At 41.1% G+C, this 13,228-nt stretch overlaps 1 protein-coding gene across 1 annotated transcript in view; it reads right to left on the bottom strand.

The window, feature by feature from the left end:
- LOC126412898 (E3 ubiquitin-protein ligase SH3RF1) overlaps positions 1 to 13,228 on the bottom strand; it is a 236,679-nt gene that overhangs the window by 120,555 nt on the left and 102,896 nt on the right. The gene's annotated exons all lie outside the window — the stretch shown is intronic.

Below are 13,228 nucleotides of genomic sequence, written 5' to 3'. Positions count from 1 at the left end.
GAGGAGTCCCAAAACAATTCAATGAAGAGTTGTGTGAGAATCTATCAGCAGCTACTGCACTGTCATGCCAATTAAATAAAATGTTTTTGAAAGAAATGATCAATAGAGATGAAAGATGGGTTAATCAATTTCCATGAGAGAGCAAACACCGCAGCATGGAATGGAAACATCCCAAACTGCCAACCAAAAGAAATTCAAGAGTCAGCCCTATGCAGAAAAAAAGTGTTGTTCACAGCTTTTTTGGGGGACACACAAGGACAAATTCTGGAACATTGGCTGGAAAAAGGGTCAACAGAAAATGGTCAATACTACAATGATATGCTTCACAGCAAGTTACAGCCTGCAATTCAAAACACAACACTCACTTCTATTGCCAAACAATGTATTTTTTATTTATTTTTTTCATGACAATGTGCATCCACATATCCCTGCCTTCATTGTTCTGACCCTTCAGAATATGAATTTTGAGGTGTTTGAGCATTTCACATACAGTCCTTATCTCGCCCTGTCAAATTTCCGTTTGTTTTGTTCCTTAAAACTGTTTAAGCGACCATTAACAGACCTCTGATGAAGAGGGGATTGAAGTAGTGGAAGTAGATAAGCTGTCTTGCTGTTCAGCTGAAAAACTTTTTCTGAGAGCATTGGAAAGCTTGTGCAACGGTAGAACAAGTGCATTAAAAACCAGAGTGGTTATCCTGAAAAATTGTGTCATTGTAAATTTTGTTACAACAGCTGTTACACCCTGTGATTGTTTTTAAGAAAAATAGATAGTTGCAGCATATTATGGAAGCTCTGCTAACCAAAATATCAAACCAACGAAGAGGAAAGAGCTGATGATGATGTAAAGTGTACAGCTTTTCTTCCATGCATCAGAAATATTTCTTCAGAACTATTAACAAATACCAAGTGAATAGTGATCTTCTGCCTGAATCTATAAGAATCTTATGTGCATTCAGTAAAAGTTATATAGGACAAACTACATACACTGTACAGGAATGAAACACAGAACACAGATGACACACTTCTCTTCTACAACCAAATATATGATGGTCGAGCATTTCATTTCAACTGGCAATTCCATGGATTATGAACAAGTTCAGATACTATTCAAAGTCTTCTCCTTTCAGGATTGTGTGGTTAAGGCAGCAGTGAAGAAAATACTGGCAGAAAACCCCACCAACCACGACGTGGACCAAGTATTAGCCAATTCGTGAAATACTTCAGTTTTGCATCTTTGCTCTCAAATGAATTTCTGTTCAGAGTTTTCACTGCCTGATTCATTCAATCCCACCCACCATGGAGGAGAGCCTTCAGGGGTGTGGAACAAGTCAAGTTATACATTAAGAGACAGAAACAAATGTTGTGGGCCACTTCTGCATAATATATTAACACAAATTATGACTAGTGCTACTCTACAGTAATGATAATTATATGTACTTCTAGATTAAAAATATAAAATAGGTTAAAAGTAACAAAGTCAAACAGTGGAAGCTCCAGGGAGGAATGTCAATAGTGTAGGAAAAGACAGACTGCTATTTACCTTAAAGAAGACACCTCAAGTTGCAGATAGGCACAATTACATGAAGTGCCAAAGAAACTGGTAAAGGCATTAGTATTCAAATACAGAGATATATAAACAGGAAGAACACAGTACTGCAGGCAGCAATGTCTATAAAAGACAACAACTGTCTGGCACAGTTGTCAGATCGGTTACTGCTGCTATAATGACAAGTTATCAAGATTTAAGCGCAATATAGGCTTTCAGAGCTGATGGCCCACTGGTGTACCCTTGAAGACTGCACAATACAAAGTTTTGCACCTCATCTGGGCCCGTCAACACCAACATTGGACTGTTGCTGACTGGAAACATGTTTCCTGGTTGGACGAGTCTCATTTCAAATTGTATCGAGCGAATGGACATGTACGGGCATCGAGACAACCTAATGAATCCATGGACCCTGTATGTAGCAGGGAACTGTCCAAGCTGGTGAAGGCTCTGTAATGGTGCGAGGTACGTGCAGTTGGAGTGATATGAGACCCTTGATATGTCTACATATTACTCAGGTAGGTGACATGTACGTAAGCAGCCTGTCTGATCACCTGCACCCATTCATGTCCATTGTGCATTCCAACGGACTTCAGCAACTCCAACAGGACAATGTGACACCCGAAGGGCCTAGAACTGGTACAGAAGAGATCTCCACCCCCTCACACACTTACAGATTTACAAACAGCCCTGCAGGATTCATGGTGTCATTTCCCTCCAATAGTAGTTCAGATATTAGTTGATTCCATGCCACATCATGCTGCGGCACTTCTGCGTGCTCCTGGATGCCCTGCGCAATATTAGGCAGGTGAATCAGTTTCTTTGGCTCTTCAGTGTAAAGGACACTGTTCCTGTTCCTCCTCCTCCTCCTCCTCCCCCCCATTCCCCTCGTACACAAATCAAACTTCTGCTTTCATTTAATACTGTCCACAAAGCATTTGCATAGCTTTACACAGACCACTATAGTTTCCTATATACTGGCAAAGTAAGGATCCCTCTAATACAAGTACAGTATAACTAATTGGATGGATAAAAAGTCTACTCACCAAGAAGCAGTAGGAGGCTGCACATATGAAAGGTATTACAGTTTCAAACAATGGAAAATCCAGGATGGAATGTAGCAATATTACAGGAAGGAAAGTTGCCACTCACCATATAGCGGAGATGCTGAGTCGCAGATAGGCACAACAAAAAGATTTTCACACTCAAAGCTTTTGGCCAGTGGCCTTTGTCAACAATAGCCCCCCCCCCCCCCCCCACACACACACACACACAGCTGCAGTCTCAGACAACTGAAACCACACTGTGAGCAGCAGCACCAGTGCATAATGGGAGTGGCGGCTGGGGAAGGGGGGGCGGGGGGGAGGAGGAGGCTGGGGCAGTGAGGGGAGGGGATAGTATTGTGGGGATGGAGGGGAGGACAGTGAAGTGTTGCAAGTTGGGCGGCGAGCATGGGAGAGATTGGGGGGGGGGGGGGGGGAGTAGCAGAAAAGGAACGAAATAGAGAGAAATAAAAAGATATAAATGAATAATAAATAAAATATATATAAAAAACAAAGATGAGGTGACTTACCGAACAAAAGCGCTGGCAGGTCGATAGACACACAAACAAACACAAACACACACACAAAATTCAAGCTTTCGCAACAAACTGTTGCCTCATCAGGAAAGAGGGAAGGAGAGGGGAAGACGAAAGGAAGTGGGTTTTAAGGGAGAGGGTAAGGAGTCATTCCAATCCCGGGAGCGGAAAGACTTACCTTAGGGGGAAAAAAGGACAGGTATACACTCGCACACACGCACATATCCATCCACACATACAGACACAAGCAGACATTTGGTCTTTAAATATGTCTGCTTGTGTCTGTATGTGTGGATGGATATGTGCGTGTGTGCGAGTGTATACCTGTCCTTTTTTCCCCCTAAGGTAAGTCTTTCCGCTCCCGGGATTGGAATGACTCCTTACCCTCTCCCTTAAAACCCACTTCCTTTCGTCTTCCCCTCTCCTTCCCTCTTTCCTGATGAGGCAACAGTTTGTTGCGAAAGCTTGAATTTTGTGTGTGTGTTTGTGTTTGTTTGTGTGTCTATCGACCTGCCAGCGCTTTTGTTCGGTAAGTCACCTCATCTTTGTTTTTTATATATAATTTTTCCCACGTGGAATGTTTCCTTCCATTATATTGATATCATTAATTTGAATCCAACAATTACGTTTGTTATTGTCACTGTTCCATTTCGAAATCTTTTCTGTCGTCTTATTTTCCTCTTTCTGTTTTTGCCAGTAGTTTCACTTTGCATTCACCTTCTCCTTTTTACCGTAATCTGCTATACTATTTTATCCCGCCTATTTATATACTCAACAATACGTAACCCACTTCCAAACTATAACCAAAAAATTTTTTTTGCCGCTTTCAGCACTACCGCCGCTATAATATCCACCGTTTCTAGTTCACAAACAGCTCCTTTCACCTTTTAAACAACCATTTCGGCCAGTTCTAATAACTTTCGCTTTATTTCCATTTCCGTTTTTCCCACATCACCGATCATTTTTAGCCGCTTCCCACAGGTTTTAACGCCATTATTTCTTCGTCAGACAATTGTTAGCCTCATTTTCATAATCTGCCACCACAATACCACTCCTTTTAATATACTACACGCAGTTTTTTCGAAATTTTCCCGAATTTCTCCGTCCTTTAACGTGTTTTGGCGGCAACACAACCACCTAACCTTTATGCACATCGTTGTCTACCAACCCAAGTCCAACATAGCCCAGCTGTAACCAACACCTTTTCGCCTTTTTTCATTCCAGATCTCCAGTTTCTTTCCGGTTCACCTTTATCTCTCCCCATATATTTTTATTTTCATTTTCATTTCACCCCATGTTACACTTTCCACCTTCTAACACCATGTCACCCTCACAACACCCCCACAATGATCCCATTAAGTTGGTCTTTAAATATGTCTGCTTGTGTCTGTATGTGTGGATGGATATGTGCGTGTGTGCGAGTGTATACCTGTCCTTTTTTCCCCCTAAGGTAAGTCTTTCCGCTCCCGGGATTGGAATGACTCCTTACCCTCTCCCTTAAAACCCACTTCCTTTCGTCTTCCCCTCTCCTTCCCTCTTTCCTGATGAGGCAACAGTTTGTTGCGAAAGCTTGAATTTTGTGTGTGTGTTTGTGTTTGTTTGTGTGTCTATCGACCTGCCAGCGCTTTTGTTCGGTAAGTCACCTCATCTTTGTTTTTTATATATAATTTTTCCCACGTGGAATGTTTCCTTCCATTATATTGATATCATTAATTTGAATCCAACAATTACGTTTGTTATTGTCACTGTTCCATTTCGAAATCTTTTCTGTCGTCTTATTTTCCTCTTTCTGTTTTTGCCAGTAGTTTCACTTTGCATTCACCTTCTCCTTTTTACCGCAATCTGCTATACTATTTTATCCCGCCTATTTATATACTCAACAATACGTAACCCACTTCCAAACTATAACCAAAAAATTTTTTTTTGCCGCTTTCAGCACTACCGCCGCTATAATATCCACCGTTTCTAGTTCACAAACAGCTCCTTTCACCTTTTAAACAACCATTTCGGCCAGTTCTAATAACTTTCGCTTTATTTCCATTTCCGTTTTTCCCACATCACCGATCATTTTTAGCCGCTTCCCACAGGTTTTAACGCCATTATTTCTTCGTCAGACAATTGTTAGCCTCATTTTCATAATCTGCCACCACAATACCACTCCTTTTAATATACTACACGCAGTTTTTTCGAAATTTTCCCGAATTTCTCCGTCCTTTAACGTGTTTTGGCGGCAACACAACCACCTAACCTTTATGCACATCGTTGTCTACCAACCCAAGTCCAACATAGCCCAGCTGTAACCAACACCTTTTCGCCTTTTTTCATTCCAGATCTCCAGTTTCTTTCCGGTTCACCTTTATCTCTCCCCATATATTTTTATTTTCATTTTCATTTCACCCCATGTTACACTTTCCACCTTCTAACACCATGTCACCCTCACAACACCCCCACAATGATCCCATTAAGTGGTCTTTAAATATGTCTGCTTGTGTCTGTATGTGTGGATGGATATGTGCGTGTGTGCGAGTGTATACCTGTCCTTTTTTCCCCCTAAGGTAAGTCTTTCCGCTCCCGGGATTGGAATGACTCCTTACCCTCTCCCTTAAAACCCACTTCCTTTCGTCTTCCCCTCTCCTTCCCTCTTTCCTGATGAGGCAACAGTTTGTTGCGAAAGCTTGAATTTTGTGTGTGTGTTTGTGTTTGTTTGTGTGTCTATCGACCTGCCAGCGCTTTTGTTCGGTAAGTCACCTCATCTTTGTTTTTTATATATAATTTTTCCCACGTGGAATGTTTCCTTCCATTATATTAATAAATAAAATAAATAAACAAAAAATTAAATAAGAAATAAATAAATAAGAACTGAGTGTGGTGGTGGAATGACGGCTGTGTAGTGCCAGAATGGGAGCAGAGAAGGGGTTGGATGGGTGGACAGCGACTAACGAAGGTTGAGGCGAGAAGGTTGCGGGAAAGTAGGATATGTTGCAGGGAAAGTTCCCACCTGCGCAATTCAGAAAAGCTGGAGGTGATGGGAAGGACCCATATGGCACAGGTTGTGAAGCAGTCACTGAAATTAAGGATATAATATTTGGCAGTGTGTTCAGCAACAGGGTGATCCACTTGCTTCTAGGCCACAGTTTGTCGGTGGCCATTCATGCGGACAGATAGCTTGTTGGTTGTCATGTCTACATAGAATGCAGCACAATGGTTGCAGCTCAGCTTGTAGAAGACATGACTTGTTTCACAGGTAGCCATGCCTTTGATAGGATAGGTGATGTTAGGGACCAGACTGGAGTAGGTGATAGTGGGAGGATATATGGGACAGGTCTTGCACCTAGGTCTATCACAGGGGTATGAGCCATAAGGTAAGGGATTGGGAGCAGGGGTTGTGTAAGGATGGACGAGTATATTCAGTAGGTTCAGTGGACAGCGGAATACCACTGTGGGAGGGGTGGGAAGGACAGTGGACAGGACATTTCTCATTTCAGGGCACAACAAGAGGTAATCGAAATCCTGGGAGAGAATTTAATTCAGTTGCTCCAGCCATGTGGACATGGCGGAGGATGGAAAGAATAAGTTGGATGGACAGAGTAAAAAATGAAGAGGTACTGAGAAGAGTGGGAGAGAAAAGACAGTTACTAGATGTAATAAAGAGAAGAAAAAGAAATTGGATTGAGCATATATTAAGAAAGAATGACGGACTGATAAAAACAGTTTTAGAAGGTTATGTAGAAGGGAAAAGGAAGCGAGGAAGGAAGAGATTCCAGATACTGGATGACATGATGGACGGTACAACATACAGCAGCCTTAAGAAGGAAGCAATGGATCGCAGAAAATGGAGAGGCAAATGACCTGCTAATATAGCAGATAACTGATGATGATGCTCCAGTCCTGGATGGTACTGAGTTACGAGGGGAATGCTCCTCTGTGGCCGGACGGTGGGGCATTGGGAGACTGGAAAGATAAGGCATGGGAGATTTGTTTTTGTACAAGGATGGGAGGATAATTACAGTCAATGAAGGCTTCAGTGAGACCCTCGGTATATTTCGAGAGAAACTGCTCGTCACTGCAGATGCGACGACCACGTGTGGCTAGGATGTGAGGAAGGGACTTCTTGGTATGGAATGGGTGGGAGCTGTCTAAGTGGGTGTATTGCTGGTGGTTATTAGGTTTGATATGGCGCAACTGAATTACAATCTCCGCCAGGGTTTTGATTACTTCTTGTTGTGCCCTGAAATGAGAAATGTCCTGCCCAATATCTTTCCAACCCCTCCCAGAGTGGTATTCCACCGTCCACCGAACCTACACAACATACTCGTCCATCCTTACACAACACATGCTCCCAATCCCTTATCTCATGGCCCATACCCCTGTAATAGACCTAGAGTCAAGACCTGTCCCATACATCCTCCCACCACCACTTACTCCAATCTGGTCACTAACATCACCTATCCCATCAAAGGCTGGGCTACCTGTGAAACCAGTCATGTCCTCGACAAGCTAAGTTGCAACCAATGTACTGTATTCTATGTAGACATGACAACCAACAAGCTGTCTGTCCACATGAATGACTACCGACATGGGTCTTATCACAAGCAACTGACGTGTCATGGCGAGAACTAACATGGGCTGTAACAAGCTGAATATTGAGTGCACGGACAAGTGTCAGTCGACAGATAAATGCATAGTAGACCTGGAAATAGGTGGCGTGGCATGGAGAAATGTAAGACGGACAGTAAATAATAAAACCTCTATAAGTTTGTTGAGACATGCCGTTACATTCAAAGACAAATAATGGAAAATCCAGGTTGGAATAATGACAAAATTATGAATCTTCATTCCTTTCAAATGTTTTTATTACTTTTTTAATATAACACTATGAATGTAACGGTGCATCCCAGTGCTCTTATTCAGGTTTTATTATTTACTGCTACGCCGCCACCTATTTCTGGGCCTTATTTGCGCTTGCCAGTCAAATAACGCTTGTCCATGGCCTCAGTATTCAGCTGGTATCAGCCCACACTACTTCGCACGATGATACATTCTCTATGGCAGGGATTTTTATTCTTCTATTTATTTTGTTTTCGCCGTGCGGTTAAAGGCGCTTCAGTCTGGAACTGCGTGACCGCTACGGTCGCAGGTTCGAATCCTGCCTCGAGCATGGATGTGTGTGATGTCCTTAGGTTAGTTAGGTTTAATTAGTTCTAAGTTCTAGGCGACTGATGACCTCAGAAGTTAAGTCGCATAGTGCTCAGAGCCATTTGAACCATATTTTGTTTTCCTTGTCATTCTTTTTTATTTCTGGCCCATTTGATTTTCATTCTGAGTTCATGCACTTTGCTACAGTTTATACAGTTTTAATATGGTTGTAGTACTGCCCATCTCATGGCCCTACTTGATACTGTAGCTATTTTCCTCCAGGTAAGCATTGTACAATAGACTTTTATATGTTTTATCTATTTCTTGGTCTGGTTGATATACTTTTATTGCATTATTCTCCAGGTTTCTTTCTAAAACTTCATGCATTTATCATGGATGTCTCCTCCAGTCCACTAATAATACTTTGATTACCATTTCTTTTAAGAATGTTTTAATACAACTTGACTGAGAGTGACAGAGGACAATTATCTCTATGTTTCACTGTAAATGAATTGAATTTGAGTAACCAGCTTATTGTGTACTTGATTCTCTTGAGCGTCCGTCCATCCTCCCCCTTACTGAGATGTACCTGATGATGCAACTAGTTGTTGTTGTTGTTGTTGTTATTGTCTAAAATACAAAGATTGGTTTGATGTAGCTTTCCATGCTACTCTATCCTGTGTAAGCGCCTTCATCTCTGAATAACAACAACAACCTATGTCCTCCTGAATCTGCTTACTGTATTCATCTCTTGGTCACTCACTCACTCTCACACACACACACATACACACACACACACACACACACACACACACACACACACACACACACACACACAACTTCCCTCTAGTACTAAAACAATGGTCCCTTGATGGCTCAGAAAGTGTCCCATCAACCAGCCTCTTCTATTAGTCAAATTGTCCCACAAATTTCGAATCTCTTCAATTCTACGCAGTATCTCCTCATTAGTTACATGATCTACCACCCAATCCTCAGCTTTCTTCTGTGTCACCACATGGAAAGATTCTATTCACTTCTTGTCTAAACTGTTTATTGTTCATGTTCCAGACAAATATCTTCAGAAAAGACTTCCAAATACTTAAGTCTATACTTGATGTTAATAAGATTTTGTCTCCTTCAGGAATGCTCTTCTTCTCATTGAGAGCCTACATTTTATATCATCTCTGCTTCAGCCATCATTAGTTATTATGCTGTGCAAATGACAAAAGTCATCTATTGCATTGTCTTATTTCTTAACCTAATTCCCACAAGCACTGCCTGATTTAATTTGGCTGCATTCCATTATCTTTGTTTTGCTTCTGTTGGTGTTCATCTTACATCCTCCTTTCAAGACATATCCATTCCCTTCATCTGTTCTTGCAAGTCCTTAGCTGTCTCTGAAAGAATTACAATGTGAAAGGCAACCTGAAATTTTTTATTGCTTCTCCCTGAACTTTAATTCCTCCTCCTAATGTTTTTTCCGTTTCCTTTACTGTTTTCTCAACGTACAGATTGAACAACGTCGAGGATAAACTACAGCCCTGTATTCCTACCTTCTCAATCACTTCTTCTCTTACTTGCCCCTCGACTCTTAACTGCCATCTGGATTCTGTACAAGATGTAAGGAGTATTTCATTCTCTGTATTTTACCCCTGACACCTTCAAAATTTCCTTGACCTATCTTCTACGATAATTTGTAAGGTCACTATTGCCTCACTTGTTCCTGCATTTCCCTGGACTCAAAACTGATCTTCCCTGAGGTTGGCTTCTACCAGTTTTTACCTTCTTCTTTACAGAATTTGTGCAAGTATTTTTCAACCATAACTTATTAAACTGATATTTCAGTAATTTTCACACACATCAGCAACTGCTTTTTTTGGAGTAGGAATTACCACATTCATCTTGAGTCTGAAGTTATTTCAACTGTGTCATACACCAGGTAGAAGAGGCAGGTCATGGTTGGCTCTCCTAAGGCCATCAGCAGTTCTGATGGAATGTCATCTACTCCCGGGGTCTTGTTTCCATGTCGGTCTTTCAGTGTCCTGTCAAATTATTCTCTCAACATCTCCGCTACATGGTGAGTAGCAACTTTCCTTCTCAATATTGTTACATTCCATCCTGGATTTTCCATTGTTAAATTTTTCTCTCAGTATCATACCTTCCACCACATTTTCATCTACAACCTCTTGCATTTATATAACATTGGCATGAATTTCATCTCCCGTGAATAGACCTTCTATGTACTGCTTCCACCCTTCAGCTTGATATTCATACAGCTGCTCCTCTTATATCCAAAGGCCTCTTTAATTTTCCTGTAGGCAGTATCTAGTTTTCCCATAAAGAAATATGCTTCTACATCCTAACATTTCTCCTCTAGCTATTCCTCCTTAGCCATTTTGCATTGCCTGTCACTAATTTTTTGACCTTTGTATATGCTTTCTCCTGTTTCATTTGCTGCATTTTTATATTTTCTCCTTTCACCAATTAAATTCAGTATCTCCTGTGTTATCCACAGATTTCTACTAGGCCTTGTCTTTTTTCCTATTTCATCCACTTCTGCCTTCAGTATTTCATCTCTTGCCATTTCATCTCTTAATGCTACCTATTAATCTTCTACAGTAATCCTTTCCCCTGTTCTAGTCAACCATTGCCGCATACTCTCTCTGAAACTCCCAGTAACCTCTGCATTCTTTCAACTTATCCAGTCCCACCTCCTTAATTCCCCACCTTTTTGCAATTTCTTCATTTGTAATCTACATTTCATAACTAATAAGTTGTGGACAAAGTCCACATCTGCCCCTGGAAGTGTTTTACAACTGGTTCTGAAAGCCCTGTCTTACTGTTTGTTATATAATCAATCTGAAACTTTCCAGTGCCTCTTAGTCACTTTCAAATGTGCAACCTTCTTTCATGATTCTTAAACCAACTGTTAGCAATAAGTCAATTGAACTCAATGCAGAATCCTACCAGGTGATTTGCTTTTTCACTCCTGTCCCCATCCATATTCACCTCCTATTTTTTTCTTCCCTTCGTTTTCCTACTGTCAAATTGCAGTCCCCCATCACTATTAATTTTCGTCTTCCTTAATTACCTGAATAATTTCTTTTATCTCATCATACATTTCTTCAATCCCTGCATCCTCTGCTGCATTCTGGAGGACAATGGTTCAAACTCACATTTGGCAATCCAGATTTAGGTTTTCAGTGATTTCCTTTAAGCGCTCCAGACAAATGCCAGGATGGTTCCTCTGAAAGGTCACAGCCAATTTTATTATCCATCGTAGACACAATCTGAATTTGTGCTCCATCTCTAATGACCTCAATGTCAACAGGACGTTAAACCCAAATTTCCTTCCTTCCTTCCTCCATCCTCTGCGGAGCTAGTTGGCATATAAACTTGTACTACTGTGATAGGTGCGGGCTTTGAGTCTATCTTGGCTAGGGTAATGCATTCACTATGCTGTTCATAGTAGCTTACCCCCATTCATATTTTCTTATTCATTATTAAACCCACTTCTGTGTTACCCCTATTTGACTTTGTATTTATAACCCTGTATTCACCTGACCAGAAGTCCTGTTCCTCTTGCCACCAAATTCATTAACTCTTATTATATCTTACTTCAACCTATCCATTACCCTTTCCAAATTTTCTAACCTACTTGCCCAATTAAGGGATCTGCGGAACACTGTTTTGTTTCTCCTGATGACAACATCCTCCTGAGTAGCCCCCACCTGGAGATGCGAATGGGAGACTATTTTGCCTCCAGAAGATCTTACCTAATATGATGGCATCATTTAACCATACAGTAGAGCTGCATGCACTCAGGGAAAATTATAGGTGTAGGTTCCCCTTGCTTTCAGCCATTTGCAGTACTGGCACAAGGTGTTTTGGTTGATGTTACAAGGCCAGATCAGTCAATCATCCAGATTGTTAATCCCGCAACGACTGAAAAGGTTGTTAACCCTCTTCAGGAACAACATGTTTGTCTGTCCCCTCAACAGACATTCCTCTGTTGTGCTTGCACCTATGGTATCACTATCTGTATCGCTGAGGCATGCAAGCCACCCGCCCAATGGCATGGTTCATGGGGGAAATCAGTTATACTAATAAAAGGATTACTCAACAGCTGCTGCAGTTTTGTTTAATAAGAATGCATTCTTACAGCTGTGGTTGCCCACTACATACATTACACAAATGTACAATATATGCTCACATGTTGCTATTTCGGTGTGGGCAAGAAGGATGAATCCAGGCGAACATCATGTGTTTCTTTCCACTACCAATCTTAGCTTCCACTACTGTGTGCCATACAAAAAGCAGTATGGAACATTATTGCATCCATATTGTTTCAGTATTAACTTTGCCCTGATACTGTGATCTCACAAAAAGGACATCCACTGCCTAGTATTTGTAAGTAATAATGTAGTTTTATTTATGGTTCATATATGCACTGAACACAGTGTCATCCACTGGCTGAGGCTCACTATACAGGTGTGGTGACAAAGTTGTGTGGTGAGATTATTTCAATCAACACAGTTTACTCCTGTCAGCCACCACGCCATGAGTTAATTGTTTGTACCGTGTTGTTTATAGCCTTGTGTAAATGTTGAAGTGTTGTGTTATTAGCTGTTTCTATCAACTACGAGTTTGGTGTTTCCTGTCACAGAGTTAAGATGGAAAATATTATGAAGACAAACAGAAAAACCTTTCTGATGGAAAAGAAAGTAAACATTCTTAAAGATTCAAAGTTCACTGCAGAACATGCACTGCATTAGCACAGAGATTAGAGATACTCTTAAGTGTATGCTCAACATCATTGTCAAAAACAAAGACCTCATTTAGGAAAGTGCAACAGAAGTGCTAATAATAGTGTGTCATATTTAAAAAGGATTTGCTGGAAGGAATTATGAAGGACTGGTTTCAGACAGCACGTGCTTCCAACATCACCATGAACAGTGTGATGTGCA

This window comes from Schistocerca serialis, chromosome 7 (assembly GCF_023864345.2).
Source record: "Schistocerca serialis cubense isolate TAMUIC-IGC-003099 chromosome 7, iqSchSeri2.2, whole genome shotgun sequence".
NCBI classification, from domain to species: domain Eukaryota; kingdom Metazoa; phylum Arthropoda; class Insecta; order Orthoptera; family Acrididae; genus Schistocerca; species Schistocerca serialis.
This window is presented reverse-complemented; position numbering and strand designations above follow the sequence as displayed.